Consider the following 27,742-nt stretch of genomic DNA (forward strand, 5'->3'; position numbering starts at 1 on the left):
CCATTCTATCCCAATCCACTCCCCTCTGCACCACTCCCCCGTACCGTACTCTACTGTAACCTATTCCATTGTACACTACTCCCCTCTACCACACTTAAATCAACACCACTACAGTCTATGCCACTCCAGTCTACACTATTCTACTGTATGTGACTCCAGTGTACGCCACTCTATTCTAAACTACTCCAATCAATGTCACTCAACTGTACGCCACTACAGTGAATGCTATTCTACTGTACACCACTCCACTGTACCCCACTCTGCTCTACGCTACTCCACTCTACGCCACTCCACTCTATGTTGGTCCAAGGTACCCCACTCCACTCTGCTCAACACCACTCCATGCCACTCTACGGTACTCCAGTCAATGACACTGTGTTCCACTCAACAACATTCTGTGCTCCTCCATTCTACCACAGTATAGTCCACTTTAAGCACTCCACTGTACAGAAATGAGCACCTGTCCATGGGAGTCTACAGCACTCTACTCTATGCCATTGTACAACAATCTACTCCACTCTACAACATTCTACCTAACTCCCCTCACTCCACTACACCCCACTTTACTATACTCTGCTCTATGACACACTACATCACTCTACTCCCCTGCAGTGCATTGCGAGGGCATAAGTCATAGTTAGATTAGGTGTTAGAAATGGGTTCTCCAGTTGACAGAGGTATACACCCTTGTCCATGTAGGAACCACAATCCTAGTCAGGGTAAGTCACATACAATCCAAATGATCTTGTGGCCACCATCTGGTAGTTTGGCACTGAGCAGTCAGGGTTAACTTAGAAGGCAATATGTAAAGTATTTGTGCAATACATCAGAGAGTAACACAGTGAAAAGCACCACAAAAATACACCACACAGGTTTTAGAACAATAGATATTTTTTATCTGAATAAAATAAGGTCAAAATGACAAAGATCCAATAAGCACAAGTTGAAAAATCACTTTTAAAAGGCTTAAACGTGTTTTAATCCTTAGAAATAAACAGTTGTCTCTTTGTTACAAATAGTACCTGGTAAGCATCAAAAATAACAATGCACGGAGACCACAGAGGAGGAGATGTGTGAAAATATAAGTTGGTGCATCAAATCTTTCGAAGCAGCACAGCCAATTTGTTGTTTTTGTCTGCGCTGCAAGGGGTTTGAGTCATTTTTCATCACCCAGCCTTGGTTCCTCACTGTGATGTGGGCATATTGTGTCACGCAGGGATGATGCGTGAAAATCCTTGATGCACTGGATGAAGGCACGGGCGTTGCGTCGATTCAGTAGGCAATGCATTGAATATCCACCTTCAGAAACAGGAGGCAAGCTCAATCCAAGCCCTTGGAGAACGATTTTGGGGGAAGGCAGAGTCCTTCCAGCAAAGTCAGAGGCCAGCAAGGCAACAGTAGGGCAGCAGTCCTTCTCAGCAAAGCAGTCCAAATGAGTCCTTTGGGCAGCCAGGCAGTTCCTCTTGATAGGATGCAGGTGTAGGTCCAGAAGTGTCTGAGTTGGTGGGGTCAGAGACCCAGTTTATATACCCCAAAATGCCCTTGAAGTGGGGGAGACTTCAAAGAGTGGTTTTGAAGTGCACAAGTTCCCCTTTCAGTCCAGTCCTGTCTGCCAGGGTCCTAATGGGGGGTTGATCAGTCTATTGTGTGAGGGCAGGCCACTGGCCTTTGAAATGTAAGTGTCAGGCCCTCCACCCTTCCTGCCCAGAAAGACCCATTCAATATGCAGATGAATGCAGATGAGACTGAGTGTCCTGTGTTTGTGGTTGTCTGGATGAAATGCACAAGAGAGCTGTCAACCAGCGCAGACCAGATGTTGATTGGGGACACAGATGGGTTTAAGTGCAGATAAATGTTCACTTTCAAAAAGTGGCATTCCTAAAATAGTAATATTAAATCCAACTTCACCAATAAGCAGGATTTTCTAATACCATTCTGGCCATAATAAATCTGACCTGGGTACCCCTTTCAGATCAGAATCTACTACTGAAAAAGTATACGAGGGCAGTCCTAATGCTAGTCTATGAAATGAGCAGGCCTCACAGTAGTGGAAAACAAATTTAGGAGTTTTCCTTTACTAGGGCATAAAAAACACATATGTAAATGTCCTGCCTTCTACCTACATAGCACCCTGCCCTATGGGTTACTTAGGGCCTACCTTAGGGTTGACTTATATGTAGAAAATGGGGAGTTTAAGGCGTGGTAAGTACTTTTAAATGCCAAGTCCAAGTGGCACTGAAACTGCACACAAAGACCTTGCAATGGTAGGCCAGAGACATGGTTACGGGGTTACCTATGTGCTGCAGGCCCACTAGTAGCTTTCAATTTACAGGCCCTGTGCACATGTAGTGCACTTTACTAGGGACTTATAAGTACATCAAATATGCCAATTGGGGATGAACCAATGTTACCATGTTTAAACGAGAGAGCATATGCACTTTAGCACTGGTTTGCAGTGGTAAGGTGTGCAGAGCCCTAAAACCAGCAAAAGCAGTGTCAGAAAAGTGGAGGGAGGCAGGCAAAAAGGTTGGGGAATGACCACCCTAAGGCTGTCAGGTCTAACATCAGGTAAGTGTGACTGCTGAATTTCTATGGTTTTGTATGAGTGAAATCTGAGCCCTACTATAATGTCCATGTAACCTTCAGTGAATAAATATATGTATATAAATATATATATATGGTAGGTCAGACTTCCCAAAGGAACAGAGTTATTTTGTTTTGCTAACTACTTTGGTGCCATTTGATAAATCTTCATGAGACTTTCCAAAAAGTTCACCCACTTCAGCTTCTTCAGGCAAAGCTTCGGGTGACCCCTCAAGATAGAATGCTTAAAAACACAGTAAACATTTTTGTGGGATCACGTTCACTGTTTTCTTGCCAATTGTTTATGTTAGGTTTTATTTTGCATCATAATTTTGTGCATAGTGTCAGGATTTGTAGAACTTGAATGGCAGTGTTCTTTTACGTTCTGCCCCACTTTCCGGGGATATTGTTCTGCCTATACTGTACATTAGAAAGTGAACCATGGAAACTCATAATGGAAATTATGAACTCCAAGTAGAAACCAAGCCTGGAAAAGGGTAAGGGAAAAAAAGGGGCAAACACAGCAAAACAAGGCCAGCAGGCCAAAGTTCAGGTGGGCGTCAGGCAACCCAGGCAACTGAACAATCCAGAAAACAACAAACATGAAGGATGGGTAATGTTATGTAGTGGGCCTGGGGCCCACATACTATCTTGAAATTGTGACACAAACACTAGAGTGATAAGCGCATAACTGGCATAGTGCACAAGCACCTGACCCCTTTTATTAGCAGGGTCACATGACTGGCGTTGCCTGTGTTGGATGGAAGAGAGGTGGGTGTCTGCATGGCCACTAGGTAGGGCCTGCAATATTACATGCTCAGCCGGACACTGCATCCCTCCCAAAATCCATACCAGAAGACAACAAGTCCAACTATGGGAAAGAAAATAAAATAAACTGGATACCAAGTAGTCCATCAGCCTCTATAGTCAATCTGCAGACTAGCAGTGAGTACATGGACTGATGATGCTGGCTGTCCCAGGGTATCCCCGCTTGCCTTCATAATTTACCCTGAGTGGTTCAGGACTCCAACGCTGGCTTCGAGACATCAAAGGACATTCTGGCAGCATACTAGGTGGAATAATGTCCCTCTTCTGGAGTTGGTCCACTCTGCTGATGCTGATGATGAATCATGGTTGGTGTCAATAGTCAAAAAACAGGGTGAGTCAGAAGCGTTGTCGGAGTCCATTGTGAAGTTTATCCATGGTGTTGCTTAAGCCACTGAAGACAGTCTTGGCATGCTGTGATCAGTTGGAGTCTCCATTACATGTCCTTGCTACCTTCTGGAATCTGTCAGTGGGACAACGTAAAGTCCATCTCTCATGCTTGTGAGGGCCCCTCAGTTGGGTTGCCAAAGGACTTCTTGTGGGCTGCACTGGAACTGCATGTATGCCACATCTGGGCTGCTGCAAGACCGCTGAGGAACCACTGCCTAATTGCTCATGCAACCACAGTGGTAGATGGGTACTGGTCAAGAAAAGCTCTTGCTACTGGGATCAGGATGCAGGCAGGGTGTATAGGTAGTCACTGGCTCCCCAGAGAACTGGTGCTTCCAGTCTGTTGGTATAGCAACCGTGTAGGACTTTAGTCCGGTTGTTTGATGCTCCATGTGTGGTAGTGATGACGCACTGGACATGGTCTGGCAGGATGTTCTTGCCAGTCATGGGGTGAACCTGTACAACAGGTAGCGATGACTTGCCTCGATGGCCGCAGGTACTCTTTCTAGGGTCGGCGACAACTGGGAGAAATGGTAGCCAGACATTACAATTCTTCCCTTGTTGAGGCCTCTGCATCCTTATGTCTTCTGCACGGCGGTAAGCGGGATTTACCGCCAATGTTGTAATGACGGCCATAGTTACTTAAGATAACTATAATAGGTGAAAAATGTTGTTCCTAAATATAACTACATGGTGGTGACCACCACTAGGTCATATACAAACACAAACACATAGGGGGTTATTACAACTTTGGAGGTGGTGTTAATCTGTCCCAAAAGTGACGGTAAAGTGACGGATATACCACCAGCCGTATTACGAGTCCATTATATCCTATGGAACTCGTAATACGGCTGGTGGTATATCTGTCACTTTACCGTCACTTTTGAGACGGATTAACACCTCCTCCAAAGTTGTAATAACCCCCATAATGTGCGTGTATATATATATATATATATATATATATATATATATATATATATATATATATATATATATATTGAAGAAACCAAAGATTACAGGGACACTATACTGTACTTCACTCCACTCTACACTACTCCACTCTGTGCAACTCCAGTCTTCCCCTCTCCACTGTACATCACTCTCCTCTGAACTACTCCACTGTATGCTATTTCACTAGTTATTTCACTATACACCACTATACTGTACACTATTCCATTCTATCCCAATCCACTCCCCTCTGCACCACTCCCCCGTACCGTACTCTACTGTAACCTATTCCATTGTACACTACTCCCCTCTACCACACTTAAATCAACACCACTACAGTCTATGCCACTCCAGTCTACACTATTCTACTGTATGTGACTCCAGTGTACGCCACTCTATTCTAAACTACTCCAATCAATGTCACTCAACTGTACGCCACTACAGTGAATGCTATTCTACTGTACACCACTCCACTGTACCCCACTCTGCTCTACGCTACTCCACTCTACGCCACTCCACTCTATGTTGGTCCAAGGTACCCCACTCCACTCTGCTCAACACCACTCCATGCCACTCTACGGTACTCCAGTCAATGACACTGTGTTCCACTCAACAACATTCTGTGCTCCTCCATTCTACCACAGTATAGTCCACTTTAAGCACTCCACTGTACAGAAATGAGCACCTGTCCATGGGAGTCTACAGCACTCTACTCTATGCCATTGTACAACAATCTACTCCACTCTACAACATTCTACCTAACTCCCCTCACTCCACTACACCCCACTTTACTATACTCTGCTCTATGACACACTACATCACTCTACTCCCCTGCAGTGCATTGCGAGGGCATAAGTCATAGTTAGATTAGGTGTTAGAAATGGGTTCTCCAGTTGACAGAGGTATACACCCTTGTCCATGTAGGAACCACAATCCTAGTCAGGGTAAGTCACATACAATCCAAATGATCTTGTGGCCACCATCTGGTAGTTTGGCACTGAGCAGTCAGGGTTAACTTAGAAGGCAATATGTAAAGTATTTGTGCAATACATCAGAGAGTAACACAGTGAAAAGCACCACAAAAATACAACACACAGGTTTTAGAACAATAGATATTTTTTATCTGAATAAAATAAGGTCAAAATGACAAAGATCCAATAAGCACAAGTTGAAAAATCACTTTTAAAAGGCTTAAACGTGTTTTAATCCTTAGAAATAAACAGTTGTCTCTTTGTTACAAATAGTACCTGGTAAGCATCAAAAATAACAATGCACGGAGACCACAGAGGAGGAGATGTGTGAAAATATAAGTTGGTGCATCAAATCTTTCGAAGCAGCACAGCCAATTTGTTGTTTTTGTCTGCGCTGCAAGGGGTTTGAGTCATTTTTCATCACCCAGCCTTGGTTCCTCACTGTGATGTGGGCATATTGTGTCACGCAGGGATGATGCGTGAAAATCCTTGATGCACTGGATGAAGGCACGGGCGTTGCGTCGATTCAGTAGGCAATGCATTGAATATCCACCTTCAGAAACAGGAGGCAAGCTCAATCCAAGCCCTTGGAGAACGATTTTGGGGGAAGGCAGAGTCCTTCCAGCAAAGTCAGAGGCCAGCAAGGCAACAGTAGGGCAGCAGTCCTTCTCAGCAAAGCAGTCCAAATGAGTCCTTTGGGCAGCCAGGCAGTTCCTCTTGATAGGATGCAGGTGTAGGTCCAGAAGTGTCTGAGTTGGTGGGGTCAGAGACCCAGTTTATATACCCCAAAATGCCCTTGAAGTGGGGGAGACTTCAAAGAGTGGTTTTGAAGTGCACAAGTTCCCCTTTCAGTCCAGTCCTGTCTGCCAGGGTCCTAATGGGGGGTTGATCAGTCTATTGTGTGAGGGCAGGCCACTGGCCTTTGAAATGTAAGTGTCAGGCCCTCCACCCTTCCTGCCCAGAAAGACCCATTCAATATGCAGATGAATGCAGATGAGACTGAGTGTCCTGTGTTTGTGGTTGTCTGGATGAAATGCACAAGAGAGCTGTCAACCAGCGCAGACCAGATGTTGATTGGGGACACAGATGGGTTTAAGTGCAGATAAATGTTCACTTTCAAAAAGTGGCATTCCTAAAATAGTAATATTAAATCCAACTTCACCAATAAGCAGGATTTTCTAATACCATTCTGGCCATAATAAATCTGACCTGGGTACCCCTTTCAGATCAGAATCTACTACTGAAAAAGTATACGAGGGCAGTCCTAATGCTAGTCTATGAAATGAGCAGGCCTCACAGTAGTGGAAAACAAATTTAGGAGTTTTCCTTTACTAGGGCATAAAAAACACATATGTAAATGTCCTGCCTTCTACCTACATAGCACCCTGCCCTATGGGTTACTTAGGGCCTACCTTAGGGTTGACTTATATGTAGAAAATGGGGAGTTTAAGGCGTGGTAAGTACTTTTAAATGCCAAGTCCAAGTGGCACTGAAACTGCACACAAAGACCTTGCAATGGTAGGCCAGAGACATGGTTACGGGGTTACCTATGTGCTGCAGGCCCACTAGTAGCTTTCAATTTACAGGCCCTGTGCACATGTAGTGCACTTTACTAGGGACTTATAAGTACATCAAATATGCCAATTGGGGATGAACCAATGTTACCATGTTTAAACGAGAGAGCATATGCACTTTAGCACTGGTTTGCAGTGGTAAGGTGTGCAGAGCCCTAAAACCAGCAAAAGCAGTGTCAGAAAAGTGGAGGGAGGCAGGCAAAAAGGTTGGGGGATGACCACCCTAAGGCTGTCAGGTCTAACATCAGGTAAGTGTGACTGCTGAATTTCTATGGTTTTGTATGAGTGAAATCTGAGCCCTACTATAATGTCCATGTAACCTTCAGTGAATAAATATATGTATATAAATATATATATATGGTAGGTCAGACTTCCCAAAGGAACAGAGTTATTTTGTTTTGCTAACTACTTTGGTGCCATTTGATAAATCTTCATGAGACTTTCCAAAAAGTTCACCCACTTCAGCTTCTTCAGGCAAAGCTTCGGGTGACCCCTCAAGATAGAATGCTTAAAAACACAGTAAACGAGACATCAAAGGACATTCTGGCAGCATACTAGGTGGAATAATGTCCCTCTTCTGGAGTTGGTCCACTCTGCTGATGCTGATGATGAATCATGGTTGGTGTCAATAGTCAAAAAACAGGGTGAGTCAGAAGCGTTGTCGGAGTCCATTGTGAAGTTTATCCATGGTGTTGCTTAAGCCACTGAAGACAGTCTTGGCATGCTGTGATCAGTTGGAGTCTCCATTACATGTCCTTGCTACCTTCTGGAATCTGTCAGTGGGACAACGTAAAGTCCATCTCTCATGCTTGTGAGGGCCCCTCAGTTGGGTTGCCAAAGGACTTCTTGTGGGCTGCACTGGAACTGCATGTATGCCACATCTGGGCTGCTGCAAGACCGCTGAGGAACCACTGCCTAATTGCTCATGCAACCACAGTGGTAGATGGGTACTGGTCAAGAAAAGCTCTTGCTACTGGGATCAGGATGCAGGCAGGGTGTATAGGTAGTCACTGGCTCCCCAGAGAACTGGTGCTTCCAGTCTGTTGGTATAGCAACCGTGTAGGACTTTAGTCCGGTTGTTTGATGCTCCATGTGAGGTAGTGATGACGCACTGGACATGGTCTGGCAGGATGTTCTTGCCAGTCATGGGGTGAACCTGTACAACAGGTAGCGATGACTTGCCTCGATGGCCGCAGGTACTCTTTCTAGGGTCGGCGACAACTGGGAGAAATGGTAGCCAGACATTACAATTCTTCCCTTGTTGAGGCCTCTGCATCCTTATGTCTTCTGCACGGCGGTAAGCGGGATTTACCGCCAATGTTGTAATGACGGCCATAGTTACTTAAGATAACTATAATAGGTGAAAAATGTTGTTCCTAAATATAACTACATGGTGGTGACCACCACTAGGTCTATACAAACACAAACACATAGGGGGTTATTACAACTTTGGAGGTGGTGTTAATCTGTCCCAAAAGTGACGGTAAAGTGACGGATATACCACCAGCCGTATTACGAGTCCATTATATCCTATGGAACTCGTAATACGGCTGGTGGTATATCTGTCACTTTACCGTCACTTTTGAGACGGATTAACACCTCCTCCAAAGTTGTAATAACCCCCATAATGTGCGTGTATATATATATATATATATATATATATATATATATATATATATATATATTGAAGAAACCAAAGATTACAGGGACACTATACTGTACTTCACTCCACTCTACACTACTCCACTCTGTGCAACTCCAGTCTTCCCCTCTCCACTGTACATCACTCTCCTCTGAACTACTCCACTGTATGCTATTTCACTAGTTATTTCACTATACACCACTATACTGTACACTATTCCATTCTATCCCAATCCACTCCCCTCTGCACCACTCCCCCGTACCGTACTCTACTGTAACCTATTCCATTGTACACTACTCCCCTCTACCACACTTAAATCAACACCACTACAGTCTATGCCACTCCAGTCTACACTATTCTACTGTATGTGACTCCAGTGTACGCCACTCTATTCTAAACTACTCCAATCAATGTCACTCAACTGTACGCCACTACAGTGAATGCTATTCTACTGTACACCACTCCACTGTACCCCACTCTGCTCTACGCTACTCCACTCTACGCCACTCCACTCTAAGTTGGTCCAAGGTACCCCACTCCACTCTGCTCAACACCACTCCATGCCACTCTACGGTACTCCAGTCAATGACACTGTGTTCCACTCAACAACATTCTGTGCTCCTCCATTCTACCACAGTATAGTCCACTTTAAGCACTCCACTGTACAGAAATGAGCACCTGTCCATGGGAGTCTACAGCACTCTACTCTATGCCATTGTACAACAATCTACTCCACTCTACAACATTCTACCTAACTCCCCTCACTCCACTACACCCCACTTTACTATACTCTGCTCTATGACACACTACATCACTCTACTCCCCTGCAGTGCATTGCGAGGGCATAAGTCATAGTTAGATTAGGTGTTAGAAATGGGTTCTCCAGTTGACAGAGGTATACACCCTTGTCCATGTAGGAACCACAATCCTAGTCAGGGTAAGTCACATACAATCCAAATGATCTTGTGGCCACCATCTGGTAGTTTGGCACTGAGCAGTCAGGGTTAACTTAGAAGGCAATATGTAAAGTATTTGTGCAATACATCAGAGAGTAACACAGTGAAAAGCACCACAAAAATACACCACACAGGTTTTAGAACAATAGATATTTTTTATCTGAATAAAATAAGGTCAAAATGACAAAGATCCAATAAGCACAAGTTGAAAAATCACTTTTAAAAGGCTTAAACGTGTTTTAATCCTTAGAAATAAACAGTTGTCTCTTTGTTACAAATAGTACCTGGTAAGCATCAAAAATAACAATGCACGGAGACCACAGAGGAGGAGATGTGTGAAAATATAAGTTGGTGCATCAAATCTTTCGAAGCAGCACAGCCAATTTGTTGTTTTTGTCTGCGCTGCAAGGGGTTTGAGTCATTTTTCATCACCCAGCCTTGGTTCCTCACTGTGATGTGGGCATATTGTGTCACGCAGGGATGATGCGTGAAAATCCTTGATGCACTGGATGAAGGCACGGGCGTTGCGTCGATTCAGTAGGCAATGCATTGAATATCCACCTTCAGAAACAGGAGGCAAGCTCAATCCAAGCCCTTGGAGAACGATTTTGGGGGAAGGCAGAGTCCTTCCAGCAAAGTCAGAGGCCAGCAAGGCAACAGTAGGGCAGCAGTCCTTCTCAGCAAAGCAGTCCAAATGAGTCCTTTGGGCAGCCAGGCAGTTCCTCTTGATAGGATGCAGGTGTAGGTCCAGAAGTGTCTGAGTTGGTGGGGTCAGAGACCCAGTTTATATACCCCAAAATGCCCTTGAAGTGGGGGAGACTTCAAAGAGTGGTTTTGAAGTGCACAAGTTCCCCTTTCAGTCCAGTCCTGTCTGCCAGGGTCCTAATGGGGGGTTGATCAGTCTATTGTGTGAGGGCAGGCCACTGGCCTTTGAAATGTAAGTGTCAGGCCCTCCACCCTTCCTGCCCAGAAAGACCCATTCAATATGCAGATGAATGCAGATGAGACTGAGTGTCCTGTGTTTGTGGTTGTCTGGATGAAATGCACAAGAGAGCTGTCAACCAGCGCAGACCAGATGTTGATTGGGGACACAAATGGGTTTAAGTGCAGATAAATGTTCACTTTCAAAAAGTGGCATTCCTAAAATAGTAATATTAAATCCAACTTCACCAATAAGCAGGATTTTCTAATACCATTCTGGCCATAATAAATCTGACCTGGGTACCCCTTTCAGATCAGAATCTACTACTGAAAAAGTATACGAGGGCAGTCCTAATGCTAGTCTATGAAATGAGCAGGCCTCACAGTAGTGGAAAACAAATTTAGGAGTTTTCCTTTACTAGGGCATAAAAAACACATATGTAAATGTCCTGCCTTCTACCTACATAGCACCCTGCCCTATGGGTTACTTAGGGCCTACCTTAGGGTTGACTTATATGTAGAAAATGGGGAGTTTAAGGCGTGGTAAGTACTTTTAAATGCCAAGTCCAAATGGCACTGAAACTGCACACAAAGACCTTGCAATGGTAGGCCAGAGACATGGTTACGGGGTTACCTATGTGCTGCAGGCCCACTAGTAGCTTTCAATTTACAGGCCCTGTGCACATGTAGTGCACTTTACTAGGGACTTATAAGTACATCAAATATGCCAATTGGGGATGAACCAATGTTACCATGTTTAAACGAGAGAGCATATGCACTTTAGCACTGGTTTGCAGTGGTAAGGTGTGCAGAGCCCTAAAACCAGCAAAAGCAGTGTCAGAAAAGTGGAGGGAGGCAGGCAAAAAGGTTGGGGGATGACCACCCTAAGGCTGTCAGGTCTAACATCAGGTAAGTGTGACTGCTGAATTTCTATGGTTTTGTATGAGTGAAATCTGAGCCCTACTATAATGTCCATGTAACCTTCAGTGAATAAATATATGTATATAAATATATATATATGGTAGGTCAGACTTCCCAAAGGAACAGAGTTATTTTGTTTTGCTAACTACTTTGGTGCCATTTGATAAATCTTCATGAGACTTTCCAAAAAGTTCACCCACTTCAGCTTCTTCAGGCAAAGCTTCGGGTGACCCCTCAAGATAGAATGCTTAAAAACACAGTAAACATTTTTGTGGGATCACGTTCACTGTTTTCTTGCCAATTGTTTATGTTAGGTTTTATTTTGCATCATAATTTTGTGCATAGTGTCAGGATTTGTAGAACTTGAATGGCAGTGTTCTTTTACGTTCTGCCCCACTTTCCGGGGATATTGTTCTGCCTATACTGTACATTAGAAAGTGAACCATGGAAACTCATAATGGAAATTATGAACTCCAAGTAGAAACCAAGCCTGGAAAAGGGTAAGGGAAAAAAAGGGGCAAACACAGCAAAACAAGGCCAGCAGGCCAAAGTTCAGGTGGGCGTCAGGCAACCCAGGCAACTGAACAATCCAGAAAACAACAAACATGAAGGATGGGTAATGTTATGTAGTGGGCCTGGGGCCCACATACTATCTTGAAATTGTGACACAAACACTAGAGTGATAAGCGCATAACTGGCATAGTGCACAAGCACCTGACCCCTTTTATTAGCAGGGTCACATGACTGGCGTTGCCTGTGTTGGATGGAAGAGAGGTGGGTGTCTGCATGGCCACTAGGTAGGGCCTGCAATATTACATGCTCAGCCGGACACTGCATCCCTCCCAAAATCCATACCAGAAGACAACAAGTCCAACTATGGGAAAGAAAATAAAATAAACTGGATACCAAGTAGTCCATCAGCCTCTATAGTCAATCTGCAGACTAGCAGTGAGTACATGGACTGATGATGCTGGCTGTCCCAGGGTATCCCCGCTTGCCTTCATAATTTACCCTGAGTGGTTCAGGACTCCAACGCTGGCTTCGAGACATCAAAGGACATTCTGGCAGCATACTAGGTGGAATAATGTCCCTCTTCTGGAGTTGGTCCACTCTGCTGATGCTGATGATGAATCATGGTTGGTGTCAATAGTCAAAAAACAGGGTGAGTCAGAAGCGTTGTCGGAGTCCATTGTGAAGTTTATCCATGGTGTTGCTTAAGCCACTGAAGACAGTCTTGGCATGCTGTGATCAGTTGGAGTCTCCATTACATGTCCTTGCTACCTTCTGGAATCTGTCAGTGGGACAACGTAAAGTCCATCTCTCATGCTTGTGAGGGCCCCTCAGTTGGGTTGCCAAAGGACTTCTTGTGGGCTGCACTGGAACTGCATGTATGCCACATCTGGGCTGCTGCAAGACCGCTGAGGAACCACTGCCTAGTTGCTCATGCAACCACAGTGGTAGATGGGTACTGGTCAAGACAAGCTCTTGCTACTGGGATCAGGATGCAGGCAGGGTGTATAGGTACTGGCTCCCCAGAGAACTGGTGCTTCCAGTCTGTTGGTATAGCAACCGTGTAGGACTTTAGTCCGGTTGTTTGATGCTCCATGTGTGGTAGTGATGACGCACTGGACATGGTCTGGCAGGATGTTCTTGCCAGTCATGGGGTGAACCTGTACAACAGGTAGCGATGACTTGCCTCGATGGCCGCAGGTACTCTTTCTAGGTTCGGCGACAACTGGGAGAAATGGTAGCCAGACATTACAATTCTTCCCTTGTTGAGGCCTCTGCATCCTTATGCCTGGATGTTTCAGGTTCCTGAGCCATCGTTGACTGTGTCTGGATTGATATGCTGGACGAGTGGGTAAGATACTCAGTTTGTGCATGCTTGTGGCTTACTCTCAGTTCTCCGACTGTGCTGTCTCCAGGTCATCCTCGTTTTGCCTTTTGGCTTGCTGCCCGTGTCTAGATGCACACCGTTAGCAGCTTGAGTCTTCTTGAGAGATTCTTTTTACCCTGACCACTCTTGATCTTCCCTCCTAAGCCTGGTTGGTCGCCAGGTTTCCTACTGTGGATAGGACTAATAGGGCCTCTCAATGATCAATGGTCCCTGGAACATGTGGGTGAAACTTCTAGTCGCTTAAGTCTCGTCTTACGGGTGAAGTGGAATATATCTTCTCCACAGTCGACCGACTGACCTCGTGGTGCTCGACTGTCTCAGTAGTCTAGCCACCTCGGGTTTTGGACTCTGGCTTGGTGGTGATGAGGGCAGTTGCTGATCTAGTTCTCCTTCTCCTTTTGAGTACAGAGTTTCATGCAGCCATATGTCTTGTGTTCCCACTTCTGGGACATTCTTGGAGCTCCTAGTCTGTGGGAAGATATGTGAGACTGGTCCTTTTACTTGAGGGTCTTCCTCTTCTTTGCTGGGTCAGCGTGGCATCATACCATGCCCTGCACATACACTCCTCAGGGATCTTCTTACATGGGCAGCAGGGAGCTGTGGTTCTGACCCACTTTCTCAGAGTGGCACAGGACTTACGTCTCAAGGCATCACTGCCATCAGGCAGGGTTGCTGGGGAGTGACATGGTGTGTCTTGAGGTTGCAGGACTAGTCTTCGTGTCTGGGCCACAGTCATGGCTTTGTCTGCTGCAGTCTAGCTTCTGGTCCGGCTCTGCTGTCCTTGGGCTTTCCTCTACCTTGGGTCATATCTGTCAGGCAGACACAGATAATAATGGTGGTGGATCTGGGGTATGTAGAATTAGGTCAGATTTAGAGTTTGGTAGACAGGGTTACTCTGTCACAAATGTGACAGATATCACGCCTGCTGTATTACGGTTCCATTATATCCTATGGAAATTGTAATATGGTGGATGGAATAACCGTCATGTTCGTGACAGAGTAATCCATCCACCAAGCTCTAAATCGGGGCCAAAGTCTCTTTAGTTGGTGGCATGGGGTGGATTTCCCCTTCTTCTCTGGGTTTCACAATGCCAGGGTCTGGGCACTCTCATTTCTTTTGCTGTTTGGCTTCTCCGATTCTCTCCTCACCTCAGGGTGCACTAGGCTATAGGCAGGATTATGGCAGGGCCAGCATGGGACAGTCCAGTACTGTGGTGCTTCGATGGCAACAACATCCATGTTGTGCTGCCAATCCCTGTGTAGGTTCCCTTTAGCGGAGCGCTGGCTGCCACGCAAGCAAGCAAATTATTTCCTGTTGCAGACACAACTTGGTTGAGCTGCACCTCTCTGTCTCTTCTCTTACTCCAAAGTAGTCTCTAAAGGCTGGCAGCTGGGCTGTCATCTTGGAACCTTTGGCTACTCCCTCTGCTCAAAGCTGTGCCTAACTGTGTTACCGGCCATGTGTTGGTGGAGATTTTTCGGTGCTGTGCGGCCTCAGTGGCACACATTCATGTTATGATGCTGATCACCATCTGAGCAGAGGCACTGAGCATGGCCAGCTTGGGAGTCTCTCTTTTCAGTGCAGAAAACAGTGCGCTTTTCCCCTGTGTGCTCCTTTTGTATTAGGTGAGCGTTCTTTGTCCGTCTGCTTCCCACACTCATGCTCCTGGCCTTGTTGTTGCTTTGGAGGCAGTGACTCCCAGAGCCTATAGCTGTGCCCTGGCTTCCTGCCACTTAGGGCCAGATGTGGGTAGGGAAAAATTAGCGAGTCGGAAATTGCGAGTCGTTGCGACTCGCAATTTCCGACTCGCAAAATGTAATGCAAGAAGAAAATGCGACGACAATTTACGACTCGCAAATGAAGTTGCACCGCAAATAGCGAGTCTGCTGTTTGCGCGGTCGCTTTTTGCGACCTTGCAAAAAACAGGCACGCAATTTGCGAGTGGGTGTCGCAAATTGCAACTGTGCCGCAAATTGAATGCAGGTGCTGCAGAACACTCTGGAAAACACTTCCTGGCACATGATGATGACATCACAGCCAGGAAGTTTACAAATACACCTGGGAGGAGGGAGGACCACACCCATTTCAACAGCAGAACTGCAAACAGACAGAACAGCAGCTACCATGGCAGAGACACCAAGGAAGCGGAAACTCAAGTTTGCAGAGAAAGAGCTGGAGGTGTTGACCGAGGAGTGTTGTCAGCACCATGACCAACTGTTTGGAAGGGCAGCCCTCACCATGCCAGAGTTGGAGAAAAGGAGACTATGGATGGACATCCAAGAAAAAGTAAACTCCCTGGGTGTCAGCCACCGGAGCATCGATGAACTCAAGAAAAGGTGGTACAACCTGCGCTCCCGGACCAAGGAGAGGGTGGCAGAGCGGCTCCGGGAGATGAGGGGCACCGGAGGGGGACCGTCAACATTACCCACACCCATGGAGGAAAGGGTAGAGGAGACCCTTGAGCCTGAGGCAGTATGCGGGATGGGAGAGCTGGACACATCTGAGCCAGGACCATCAACCGGTGAGAACCATGAGACATGCATGTACCCTCATTAATGCCATACCCCCAGCCTCCTTGTACACAGGAGCATGCACAACCAAAATAGCTCAATTTCAGAGTAGCAATCACCAGAATGGTGCATTATGGGCAATGTAGTCAAGTAGGCAGTTTATAGGCAACAGTTTATTAGGAAGTTGACAACAGATAGTAGATACTGACAAGGTGTTCCCTATGTCCCACAGGTCTCCCACAAGAGACCCCCACCAGCCAAAGCAGCCAAGGGCCACTGGTCAGCCAGCAGCCAACAGAGGGATCAGGACCAGCCACCACGGCGACCTGCACCACCAACACCCTGTCCCCTCACGAGACACCAGTTGGCATATTGGTGTGTGAGCCTGCATCAGGTCCGAGCCACAGTGCCACGGTAGACGTCACAGAGCCTCCACCGCGTCGCAGGCGACGTGGAAATTCATCATCACAGCGGCAGGCAGAGTCAGGGGATGCCTCCATGTCACGTACTGAGGCCGCACTTCTACGAGGTCAGCGCCTGCAGACACAAGAGATTAGGAGCATTACAGGGGCATTGCGGCGCATGGAGCGCAATCAAGGCAACAGCATGCAGCTTGTACATACAGAGTTGCAACAAATAAATACACACATGGGCGACCTTGCACTCTCCATGCGTCAACTTGTGGCTGGACTGCTAACGCAGACAGAGAGTGCACGGCGTCGGGACAGGCAGCTACTGAACCGCCTGGACAGAATGTCAGCATCCATTGTAAGGCTGGCCGTGAACACTACTGGTCTTTCTAGGTGCACGGTCAGCCTCCAAGTGGACATGGGCCACTTTGCCAGTGACGTGGCACGTAGACTGGGCCGTCTCTGCCACACTGTTGATTTAATGGAGGCACGGCAGGTGGCCAGGGGCGCAGGCGACAAGCTGCAAGATAGCGAGGAGGGCTCCACCGTCAGCAGTGTCTCTGCCGGTGACACCAGGGTGCTGCGCAGTGGCAGCGCAAGGCAGGGGACTGCTGACCCCTCTAGTACCAGCCATGCTGGCCGAGGCCGGCGTAGGGTTTGAGCTCCACACAGTCCTGGGGTTGGGGCACATGAAGTCAATGTGTCCCATGCTGTGACGATAACATCCATAGTAGATTGTGTTAATGGGATTTTATTTAGTCCAATATAAATATCTCATCCACGAAGGTTGATCCAACAGCTCTCAACACCACCCTCTTCCTTCCTCCTCTCATCCAGATCTCTCTCCTCCCAGAATCCCATGACTCCAACATTCCCTTCCACAATAACATTCTACAGCTAGTGGTGAAGCGATATACACAGTACATGTAGATACCACACATCTTTCCCCTCCCAAAAAAACAGAATATACAGGAACAAATATAACAATTGAAACTATGTACAATATTATAATAAAAAGATACAAAACACGTTTAGAAAAGTGGAAAGAAAACAAGAACAAGAGTTCTAAATGGATTATTCAACCACATTTTTTTTTAGAAATAACAATGCGATTAAAATTCCAAATTCTTCCATCACTCACTTTTACAGCATTTCTAAACAACTTAGTAACACTAAACGGTCCCCAAACTTACTCCCACTTTTACCAAAAGTTGGTTTCTTAATCAGAACCTTGTCCCCAATTTCCACTTTCATATCACAAGTACGTTTCGTCACATCAAAATAATCTTTTCTCTTATTCTCAGCTTTCTCCTCATGTATCCTTCCACAGTCTCTACCAGACCAAGACACGGCATCATTCTTGTCTCTACCAACCCAACTAGGGACCAGCATAGTATTAGCCTTCCTTCCTCTAAACAACTCAAAAGGAACAGCCCCTGTGGATGTATGTGGAGTAAAACGATAAGCTATCAAAATTTCTTCAATCCTTCTTTCCAACATCTTCTTGCTGCCATCTCTAACTGTACACACTCTTTTACACATTTGTTAAATCTTTCAACAATCCCATTTCCTTCTGGATGATACAGCGAAAACAACTTGTGTTTGATTCCACACCTCTTAAGATACTCTTCCATTTCTTTGGATACAAATTGTGGCCCATTGTCAGTGAGAATAGCATTAGAAAAACCTTCCCGAGCAAAAATTTCTTCCAGAAGAACTATTATCCTCTTAGTTTCAACACTATGCACAATACCTATTTCGACCCACCTGGAGAAGTGATCAACCAAAACCAAAATATAGCTATTCCCACCTTTACTATAAATAGGACCCACTATATCCATACCCACAATATCCCACGGTCTTTTAGATGGACTTCTGATACACATCGAGGGTATTCTCATCCTATAGATCTTGTCACTATTGCAACAGTCAGGACAATCCCTGACCACCCTTTCTATACCTACATCCATTCCTGGCCACCAATAATTCAAGCGTATTTACCAACTCCACCTACTCATCAGCATCAGAATTTTAGAATATCTCCTCCTCAGAACCCAATCCAAAAACCCTTGAATGCAGAGGCCCCACAACATTCTACAAACCCACAATATCAGCGGGGCATAAATAAAAGGGAAGGCCGCCGGGGCCAGGAAATTATAAGTACTCAGGTAGCCTGCCCAAGGATACCTCTGGCATTTACCTCCTATGTTTTAATCTTGGAAAATGCCCCTATATTGGAAAGCACCCATCCCGAACCCCATATGTCTCTATTGAATAAAGTGACGCATTGGGTAGGAAAACACACGGGAGGGCGGGTTGACTTCCATAGGGACATCTTAAGTGTAAGAAGGGTACCTTGGGTTGGCTCATCCCCCAAAACATCACCTGGGGATTGTATTATAATAAACTTTAGGACCCCCCGGACTGTTAATGCTCTATATCACCATCTCTCACCTATGAGATCATCTGTAGGGCCTATAAGAGTCCAACTCCTGACTAAGTTTATCCATCCGTTACCAAACCCACGCTACTCTGATTCAACCTACTCTGGGTTTCAGAATCCCAGTAACCTTGGTCTCTCTAACCCCTCTGATACTGCTTTGACATTATCTAATAGATATGAGACCCTCACTAGAGCAGTTAGATTGACAATCACTAACTGAGCCATCCTTGCAAGATCCTCTGGAGATAAACGTACTCCCACAGTCCCCCCTAGAATCTAAAGGAGTCCCTAATATACGTGATATACAGGGTATGACACCCCTAGGGATTATTTCATGGAATGTTGCAGGTCTAAAATAAAAAATTGGAAACCCCGATTGGATAGATTTAGTGATGGGAAACCTTATTATTTGTTGTCAGGAGACCTGGCTCACAGAATCACCACATATTAATGGCTATACCACATATTATGTCCCTGCAACCAAAGCCCATGCAGGCAGAGCTAAGGGCGGTCTGGCTATCTTTTTATCAGTGGAGGCTTGAGGGACGGAAGTACGTATTGCAGGTATATCGCCTTTTTTTCTGGCCCTATCTCTGAAACTAGAAGAATCATACGATATACTACTGATCAACTATTATAACAACACCTTTGATAACTCAGACACTAGCGTGGTCAGAAGTTTGGAGACCCTAATACATAAGGTAACAGTATCTAGTAAAAAGGACATAAGAATAGTCTGGGTTGGTGATTTCAATGTCCATCTCTGTGACCCAGAACTCCTTGATTGTTGTGGACTCCTGGACGAGAATGACATTCCCATTCAACATTTCAAACACTCTCCGTATGGGAACGCCCTCAATTCTCTGATAACAGTAAACTCCGTCTCCTTTCCCACACCCGCCACCCGAGGGATACCAACATTTGTAAGGGGGGACACTCACACCACTATTGATTATATTATTTATTCTAGAGAACTGTCCTCTATTACAGGTCAACTCAGGGTTACCCCGACCTGCTTTAGTGATCATAACCCCTTATCCATTATGATTAATTTAGATCTGATAAATGATCCAAGAAGAGGGAAGCAACACCCTCCCATGAAGCTCTCATCCCAAAAAGGGCTTACAATCAAATGGGGGAAGATAAACACCCAAATATTCTTTGGAGATGTATTTTTGAATAAATGGCCAGATGTTATGACATCCCTGGACGAAAATAAGGCCCCACACGAAATCATTCGGGCATTCTCCTCTCTGACAAATTACATGGCGGAGAAACTACACCCTCAACGAGCCAATAAAGTCCGTGGCCCAAGATGGTTTAACCACGCATGCACCTCATCTTTAAGCAAGCTTAAAAAAACAATCAATGCATCTCCCAAAGATCCACAAGCAATCAAGATTGCCAGGAAAAACTATAAAGAAGTTCTTGCCAAAAGGAAAGTTGATCTAAGTGAATCTGCGTGGGAGGAACTGATGGCTGCAAGTAAACTCAAAGATATAACTGCATTCTGGCGTGTGGTTAACTCTCCATTATTTAGCGACAACTATGAGACGCCCATGGACTCTGTCATTCCAGCCAAGACCTGGGTGGACTATTTTAAAAAAACTTTCGCCACAGAGACAAACACCCAACCAGAAATGCTAAATTGTTTAAAACCTGCAGGAAATGATCAGCTAAGTCTGGCTTTTAGTAACACTATAAGCGTAGATGATGTTAAACAGGCAATCCAAGATAGTCCATCTGAGAAAGCCCCGGGTCCAGACAGAATTCCTGCTGACCTATATAAAGCACTTCCAGACTTCTGGGGCCCATTGCTAACCAATGTTATGAGGTCGGCTGTGTTAGGCCCTCTAGTAGACTCTTGGAAAGAAGCGATCATCGTCCCGATTTTTAAGAAGGGAGATAGGGCTGACCCTCTGTGCTATCGCCCAATCTCTCTGCTGGACAGTTCAGTCAAAATTTTGGCCCGGGTAATTTTAAATAAACTAGAAGAATGGGCAACTGATACTCACTCCCTCTCAGAGGTACAATTTGGCTTTCGCCCAGGGGTGGGCACAGTCGAACAAACCCTTAATTTGACACTTATAGTCCAGAAATATACTAAAGCCAAAAGGGGCTGTATACACTTAGCATTCATGGATCTCTCCTGCGCCTTTGATACAGTCAGCAGGGAGAAATTGTGGAAGGTAATGCTGGGTATGGGCGTGGATAAACACATAGTTATATTACTCAGTAAACTTCATGCCTGTACAGAGGCTCGGGTCCGTTACTCTCGGGAGGGAGGCCTGACAGAGAAATTCCCCTCACAAAAAGGGGTCAGACAGGGTTGTGTTCTTACCCCTTTTCTCTTTCTCTTATACATAAATGGGCTGGAGAAATGTCTTTGCGATTTAGGAAAAGACTCTGCGGTTATTAATAGCTCCCCAGTCCCTGTACTTTTATGTGCAGATGATGCAGTATTAATTTCAAGGACAGCGAATGGCCTCCAGATTTTATTGAATGCTTTTAATACCTTTATGAGGAACCTTGGTCTTAAAGTTAATAGAACCAAGTCATTTGTCATGAAGTGTGGTCCTAAATTAGCAAAAACGAAAAAAAATATTTTAAATGGGCATGAGATACTAAAGGTCCCACATTTTACGTATCTGGGGGTCCCTATTGATGTAGATTTTACCTGGAAGTTTTTAGTTAATACACATTCAATTCAATTCCAAAAAAATAATTGAAGCTGTTTTTAGATTTGCAAGAAGACTACGACATAAACCTGTTAAGGAAATGATGACTGTCTTCATTTCTAAATGCCTTTCCGTCGCGACATTTGGAGCTGTGGTCTGGGGGCTTGCAGATTGTACAGGGCTCCAGATTATAGAAAACAAATTTCTAAGAAGGCTACTATCAGTCCCCCAATCTACACCAACAAAGTTCTGTCACAAAGAAGTAGGTCTAAGATACATATCCAGCTATATAAAACTTCAACCTCTTATATTGTGGATAAAAATCTGGACCAAGCCTGAAACGCTTCTATGTAGAAAGGTGATACAGGACTGTCTTCTTCTGTCACGATTTCTAGATATACCCTGGCTTAGATGTGTTTATCTCTCTCTCCTATCATTAGGACTAGGAGATTTTTTCCTTAAACCAGATACCTTAACAAGACAGGACATTAAGAAGGTCAAAGACATATTCTGGCAGAAAAATCAGGATACGGACCCAGCCTCCTGTTTAATGAGCCAACGGACAAACTTAGAGACACAACAACCTCAACCGAAGCTGTACTTGACCATCATTAATCATGAGCGACAAAGGTTTCTACTTACAAGACTACGTCTAAACACCTTACATTATCTTGTGGCATTCCCAGTTGCTGGAACCTGGTTTAAGATCCTCCCTCCCTGTTGCTGCAATGGAAAGACATCTCAAAGCACATTACACTTTATGCTTTTCTGCACTTTATATACTCTTCCAAGAAAAAGGTTTTTACGTCCGCTATTTCAGTCTAACAGTATTAGAACTAGCCAACTTGCTTACTCCCACTTACACGATTTGGGAAATATGGACATAATCCAGGCTGTGCTAAATTTTATACATGCTGCTTTTGGTGCTCGGAAAATGTATTAACAATGTTTTTTAGAATTCTTTTTTTATGACTGTGAAATTCTGTATGTTATTTATTTATTTTATGTCTTTTATGGTCTTTTTGTACCGAAATAAGTAAATTAAAGAAAAGAAAGTGTATTCTAGATTTGGTTTTACTTATTCCCTGATGTCCTGAATGTTCTAGTTGAATTATCCTTTCCACCAAGGTACCTGGTACCACTAGTCTTTCACCACGAAGCAATACTCCATCCGAAATTGACAACTCTTCTTTTACCTTCCAAAACCCTTTTAATCTTTCAGAGTTCCTTAAACTTTCAAAGTTCCACTCGCTCTTTATGAAATCACAAACATTTTGTAGAATGGGATCATTTGCAACCTCACGCACCCACTCATTATGACTAATCACCCCTTCCGTAATACTACACACACTAAATCTGTCCTCCTGCTCCTTACAACTGTCCTCCTCTGAAACTAACGTAAGTCTTGACAAGCAATCTGCAGTGTTGTTGCATGCACCTGGAACATAAAATACCTTGAAATCGAAATCTTGCAGATTAACGACCCACCTACTAATCCTGGATGATATTTGATCAAGACCTTTTTTCATGAAGACTTCAACTAAAGGTTTGTGATCTGTGTACACATGAAAGGGTCTTCCCCACACAAAATTCTTCAATTTGCCAATAGCCCAAGCAACACCAAGAGCTTCTTTTTCAATAGTTGAGTAATTCTCTTCCGAACCTCTTAAAGTTCTTAAACAATACACAACAGGTTTCCAATCATGTTCATCTCCTTTTTGTAGAAGAACTGCACCCAAACCTCTAGCACTTGCGTCAGTCATAATAACACAGAGCTCATTAGGATTGAAAGATTTCAAACACCCTACCTTGGATAAGTCATTCTTAACCTCATTAAATTCCCTTTCACATCCTTCACACCAGATATAACCAACCCCCTTTTTTAGCAATTTACGCATATTTTTGGTTTTGCCAGCAAGATTTGGAAGAAACTTCCCATGAAATTCAACCATACCAAAGAAAGCTTGCAGCTCTTCTTTGTTCTCTCGCGATCGCAGATTCAAAATATTCTCTATTAGTTCTCATTTAGGATACAACCCCAAAGGAGTAATTCTATGTCCTAAATACTCTAGCTTCTCTTTCCCAAAATGACATTTGTTCAGTTTCAACATAAGAACATGATCCCCCAATATCCTCAGAACTTTCTTAACCCTCTTTTCATGTTCCTCTTTCGTCCGACCAAAAACCAGAATATCATCCTGAAAATATTTTACTCCTTCTACGGAACCAAACAAATCATGCATCAAGCGTTGAAACACTGACGCAGCTGAAACCAGCCCAAAAGGCATCCTCACAAACCTGAACGCCCCAAAGTGTGTAATGAAAGTCGTGAGATCCCTAGAATCTACATGGAGCATAACCTGATGATACGCCAAAGCTAAATCTAATGTACTAAAATATCTAGCTCCATGCAACAAAGTCACCATCTCGGTGATATTAGGAAGAGGAAATAAATCACTAACCACAGCTTTGTTGAGATTCCTCAAATCCACACAGAGACGTATTTCACCCGAGGGTTTGCGTGCCACCACTATAGGTGAAACCCATTCTGAGGCTTCAACAGGTTTTATGATCCCACTCTGACACAGCCTGTGCAGTTCTTTCTCCACATCATCTCTAACAGAAATCGGTATGGGTCACACTTTGCACACAACAGGCACTGCATTCTCTTTGAGCTTTATACAATGTACATACTTAGTAAGACATCCCAATGTATCACTGAACACATTTTTTAATTAATTCACAAAATCTGGCAAATTACCATCACTAACCACATCAGATATCTCACAGATCTTACTACCATTATTCATGAAATCTCTTTTCAGTATCACAGGTGTAGGATTATTGGGATCCAGAATGACTTGAAGTCCCTTCTGATGTGGCCAGCTTATAACGCTATCTCCTTTTACTGGTACATAAATCTTACCCCTAATTGAATTAGATTTAAACTCAATTTCGGATTCAAAGTTTCCCCTCAACTCTATAGCTTGGCCACCATAACCCCCCGGAATCACATCTGGATTTTTCAGTTTCACAGAATGACTCAAATATTTGTCAAATGTCTCATTAGACATAAGAGTTAACCAAGCTCCCGAATCAAAGAGAACTTCACACATAACTCCACCAAGTTTTACAATGTCCTTAGGATATTTCTTCTCTGTGACTCGATCCTCCACCATCAAGATACAGTCTTGCACCACTTTAACAGATGTGGTAGGTAAATCCTTTTGCGATCTACAGCATTTTGCAAAGTGTCCGTGTGTCCCACACAATTTGCACACAGCTGCAACAGCAGGGCATTTCTTATATGAAGCAAAATGTCCCAGGTTTCCACATCGAAAACATTTTGTATCTTTAAATTTAGGTTTCTGAATTTGTGATAACTTCGGTTCATCCTTTTTTCCATCAATCTCTAAAACATTGTTCTCCTGTGGATCGTTCTTCGGACTAATTTTATTCACAGAAGGATATTTATTTTTCTCTAATTCACCTACACACGCCAAAGTGTGCTCAACACTCTTAGCAATTGTTACCACCTCATGAAGAGAAGGATCATCTTTATTCCAAAGTTCTTGTCTAATTTTGTCACTGGAGCACTTCAACATAAATTGATCCCTTATGCGTTCTTCAAGAGTTACTCCAAATTTGCAAGTTGCAGCTAATTTCCTCAATGCTGTTATATATTCCTCTATAGATTCATTCTGTCCTAGTTCCCTCATTCCAAAATGGTAACGTTCCAAAATTGTACAAATTTTTGGAAGATAATGAAGATCCAATTTCTTTATGCAAAGTTCAAATTCATTTAATTCTGCACCTTCATCCTCCGGTTCAGGTAAAGTTAAAAAAAATTCCAAGCCCTCACACCCTAAACAATGCATGAGTAGTGATACTTTCCTTTCATTAGATAAAGAAGAACCACATACTCTCGTATAGTGAAGAAATTGACCCAAGGGTAGGTCGCTCCCCCTGCCGCTGCAGCTCCTCCAGCTCCTCCAGGTTCCTGAGTTCCTGAGACCCACCTCACAGTAAGTACCCCCCACCTCCCAGCCCCTCGCTCTGCCCCGCGCTACTCACCCTCTCTCCTGCTCCTGCTTCTTTTCTTCTTTTCTTCTTCTCTGTTCTTCCTCCTTGCTCCTCGTCTGTAATCCTCTTCTGTACTCTTCTTTTCCCCGTCTTCTCTCTTCTTCTGTGTGCTTCTCAGCCTCTCCTGTCGCCTCTCTTCTTCCTCATCTTCTTCTGTGGTCTTCTGCCTTCTGTTCTTCGTTTTCTGTATCTTCCTCTGTGTTCTTCTGTGTTCTTCTGTGTTCTTCTGTCTTCTTCCTTTTCTTCTGTTCTTCCGGTCTTCTGTTCTACTGCTCTTCCGGTCTTCTGTTCTTCTGTACTTCCGGTCTTCTGCTCTTCTGTTCCTCCGGTCTTCTGCTTTTCTGTCTTCTGTCTTCTATCTTCTGCCTTCGGCTCTTCTGCCTCCTCCGTCTTCTTCTCCCCGCGCCTGCCCTCCTGCTCCTGCCTCATCCCCCTCCCTCACTCGCCTCCCCCTCTCTATCACCCCTATCTAACCCGTTCGCTATCTACCTCCCTCACTCCTCCTTTCTACCTATCTCTCTATCTCTCTATCCCACTATCTAACTCCCTCACTCTCCACCTCCTCCTATCTACCTATCTCTCTACCTATCTATTTCTCTATCTATCGATTTCTCTATCTATTTTCTCTATCTATTTCTCTATCTCTCCCCCCTTCCCGCCACCCCCTCTATTACCTATCTACCTATCCTCTCACTCTACCTCTCACCCTCACCCACCTCTACAACCCCCCCTCCCCTATCTTCACAACCCTACTCCTATCTTTCTCCCTAATCTCCTAAACCTCGTAACACTCACCCCCTCCACCCTTAAACCCCCCTCCCCCAGCTCTTCTCACTCTACCTGTCCCCCCTCCCTCGCGCTTTCCAGCCGCGACCTCCTGCACGCCCCCACCCCCTAGCTCCAATTCGCCCCCAGCTGACCCCTCCCCCCCTCCTACCTCATATGGCGGCCGCTGTGCGGCCACGCCGCTGGCGCGCCAGAGGCAGGCCCGTCTGCGCCCGTCCGCGCCTGGCCCGCGCCCAGCGCCACGACCCCTGGTCCCCAGCTCTCCCAAGCCCCGCTGACCCGCTACGACTCCACCACCCTCCACGCCCTCAACCCAGGACGCTCCAACACCTGCTTCCAAGCTCACCCCAAACGCACCCATGGACCCTTCGCCTGCAACTCCTGCAAACGCATCTTCCACCACGCAACTACCACGACCACAAGCCCACGCGCCATCAACCACCTCAAGTGCATCCTGGTCAACGCTCGTTCCGTCCACAAGCACGCCGTTGAACTGGGACCTCCTGGACTCCACAGCCCCGAACATCGCCTTCATCACGGAGACCTGGGTGAACGCCTCCTCTGCTTCAGACATCGCCACCGCCATCCCCGAAGGCTACAAGATCTCCAGAAAAGACTGCACCAACCAAGTAGGAGGAATAATCGCCATCGTCTTCAAAGACTCCATCAGCGTCACCACCTCCACCGAAGACACCCCTCTCGCCGCTGAACACCTGCATTTTCAGATTCGCACCGACCCGAGGACCACCCTGAGAGGATCCCTCGTCTACCGTCCTCCCGGACCGCGCGCCCCTTTCAGCGACGCCATCACCGACTTCATCTCCCCGCACGCCCTCGCCTCACCAGACTACATCCTCCTAGCCGACCTCAACTTTCATCTGAAACAAAACAACGACCCCAGCACCACCACCCTGCTCGACAACCTCGCCAACCTCAGCCTCAAACAACTGGTGAACACCGCCACCCACATCGCCGGACACACGCTTGACCCTATATTCTCCGCCAGCAAACACGTCTTCTTCAGCCACACATCCGCTCTACACTGGACCGACCACAGCTGTGTACATTTCACATTCCGACGCGAGACCCGCCACCTCCGCACTCAACCCATCCCGCGTCGACAGTGGAACAAGATCCCCGAAAAGCGACTCTTCTCAACACTTGCCGCCAACCAACCCACCCTCACCACCGACCCCAACGACG

Source organism: Pleurodeles waltl, chromosome 5 (assembly GCF_031143425.1).
Source record: "Pleurodeles waltl isolate 20211129_DDA chromosome 5, aPleWal1.hap1.20221129, whole genome shotgun sequence".
Lineage (NCBI taxonomy): Eukaryota > Metazoa > Chordata > Amphibia > Caudata > Salamandridae > Pleurodeles > Pleurodeles waltl.